Below are 3,113 nucleotides of genomic sequence, written 5' to 3' on the forward strand. Positions count from 1 at the left end.
AATCCACCCATCCGAAAACTCCCCCAGCCTAACATACGCCCTGAGACCCAGGAACAAAAGAGGCCTTGAGCGCCCAAACCCATTAGTCCCCGTGGCTTTAGACCAGGGACTGGGTGTTGCTGGGCAGCCCCTTCTGGGCTGAACCCGTTCCTGGGGAAAAAGCAAAGTTTCAGGACAGCTGTCCGACATTCTAGTCCTGCCCAGCGTATCGGTCCAGCTTTCGCCACCTTCTATAGACAGTGTTCGCCGTAGAGTCGCACGAGCTCATGGTTCATCGTTTGCTTCCACACTCCGTTCTCCTGCACGCCGCCATATATGGTTCTTAACACTCGTCACTCGAATACTCCGAGTGTGCGCTGGTTCTCATGGAGTAATATCCACGTCTCGTGCCCGTAGAGAACAATGGTCTAATGAGCGTCATGTACAGGTCACGACTTCCACTGTTCCTTTGCCACCGGATCTCACAGCTGTTGGTGTCCTTGTCTGCGGTCATCTGTGAGCCGAGATAGACAAAGTCTTTGACTATCTACTGCATATATGTATCTACGTCTAGGACAAAGTTATCATCAACCCTTCCTGCTTCGCTTTTCAGTTTGCGGTAGATCTTATCCACTGTCACAGATAATCTCCCGACTATATAAATGTCGTCGCCAAAGCAGATAAGTTGAATGGATCTGTGCCTCGCATTTCGCCGACCGGTCGTCGAATAACACCTTCTAGCGCCACGTTGAACATCATGCATCATGATTGACCATCAGTCTGTTGGCCTTTCCGGAAAAGCCATTTTCGTCCATGATTTTCCATAGCTCGTCACATACCGGCTTTGAAGTGGATGAATAGATTGTGTCTGACTTCAGGTTTTCAGAATGTGCTACAGGTGTCTAAATTTCTACCACTTTTTCCCAACACGAGTGAACTTCAATACTGATGTTATGAAATCGCTTGGTACATCTTTGTACCTGAAAATAATCACATTTTGGTGATGGAAAGTGTTATGTATGCAGTCTGGTTTGGAAGTATGGATTTTTCTGAGTGTGGAAGGAAGTCAAATAAGAGCAGAATAAAAAGTAACAGAAAAGTAAAAAAAAAATGACGTGGATGGTTTTGACAATTTCGCACTGCACCAAATTCAGCAATTACCAGTTCGCGCTCTTATCCGGTAGAATTAAACCCCATACACGACAACTGGTGTCAGAAGTGGGATTATTAGAAAAATCATCCGCACCGAAAAAGTGAGGTTACGAAAACCTTCTTCTGCACTTCGCTGATGATGAATGATCCAGATTTCATGGAGGCGCTGTCCTCAATGATCGCACAGGCCCTTAAAGCATCCATTGGGAACGCTGTTCAGCAATCGCAAGCCGACCAACATTTTCCGGCCGGGGCCGGGGAAGCTGCCGTTCCAACGCCAAGAGTTCCTTCGTTCACCATGTCCGAGTTCCGCTCAACAGACGGGACATCCGTTACTGATTACTTCAGCCGATTCGAGTGGGCGCTGCAGTTAAGCCATATTCCTGAAGCACAGTATGCTAATTTCGCCCGGGTACACATGGGGACAGAACTTAACAATGCTTTAAAGTTCCTCGTCACTCCCCGGCAACCTGCGGAATACCCTTTGAGGAATTACGGACCACACTGTCAAACCACTTCGATCGAAAAAGGAATAAGTTCGTGGAGAGCGTCAAATTCCGACAAATTATTCAACAACCCGGTGAGTCCGTTGCCCAATTCGCCCTACGACTGGAGCAGGGAGCTGCTTACTGTGAATACGAAGAGTTTCTGGACCGAATGCTTATCGAACAATTATTGCATGGTCTGGAAGCGCGAGATATCTGTGACGAGATCATCGCTAAGAAGCCGGAAACATTCAGTGCTGCGTACGAGATCGCTCACTCACTGGAAGCAACAAGAAACACAACACGAGAAATCAGCAACACCACCAATACTCCGTCCCCAGATCCGGAATCAACTAACAAGCTCGGCTACGAGAAGCCGAAGACGAAAAAGTTCCCAAAATCACTACACCGATCACCACCACGGAAGCCGAGTGAAAGCCCTTCGAATAATGCTGCTGGATCCAGTTCCTGTTACGGTTGCGTAGGTCAGCATCTTCGAAGCCAATGTCGTTTCCGCGACGAACAATGCCGGAACTGCAACAAGAGAGGGCATATCGCTAAAACTTGCCGCTCGTTAAAATCAAATTTACGAAATTCATCTGCCGACCAGGTTGAATTGCATGAGATGCCTTCATCCGAAGTTGATTTTGTACAGTCCTTCAATCAAGTTCATCAAATCCCGGCCATGGGGAAAAAGATGATTAATGTAAAAATCGATGGTAATCCTCTAGAAATGGAATTAGATACAGGGGCACCGTGTGGACTTGTTGGAGAAATCGAATTACGAAAAACTAAGCCGAAATTTAAATTATTACCAACGGATAGACGATTCTCCAGCTATACAGGTCATCGCATCAATTGTCTTGGTCGTCTTCCTGTGAACGTATCCATGGGATCTACAACGCGCAGATTGAACTTATATGTGGTATCTGGTACTTCGGAAGCTCTCTTCGGGCGAGAGTGGATAACTCATTTCACCAACCAGATTGACTGGAATGAAATGTTCTCTTCTAATTCGTGCATCAACAGTGTCACTAGCATTAGCACAGATCAAGCAGCCAAACTATCGAAACTTCTTGAAAATTTTGAAAATATCTTCAGTGAGGTTCCGGGAAAGCTCGAAGGTCCATCAGCAAAGGTTCACCTCAAACCAGAAGCATCTCCAATGTTCGCCAGAGCACGGGAAGTTCCTCTTGCTCTACGCGACCGATACGCTGCGGAGATAGAAAAGAAGGTTGCCTCAGGGTTCTACCAAAAAATTTGATTACTCCGGGTGGGCGTCGCCGACGCATATCGTCATGAAGAAGAATGGAGGTATGCGGATCACAGGTAACTATAAACCAACAGTTAACCCAAAAATGATTATTGACGAACATCCCATACAAAAATCGAAACAATTTTCAACAAAATGAAAGGAGCTGCATTATTTTGTCATTTGGACATAACTGATGCATACACGCACCTGCCAATTGACGACGAGTTTTGTCATGTGCTAAC

Source organism: Uranotaenia lowii, chromosome 2 (assembly GCF_029784155.1).
Source record: "Uranotaenia lowii strain MFRU-FL chromosome 2, ASM2978415v1, whole genome shotgun sequence".
NCBI lineage: Eukaryota > Metazoa > Arthropoda > Insecta > Diptera > Culicidae > Uranotaenia > Uranotaenia lowii.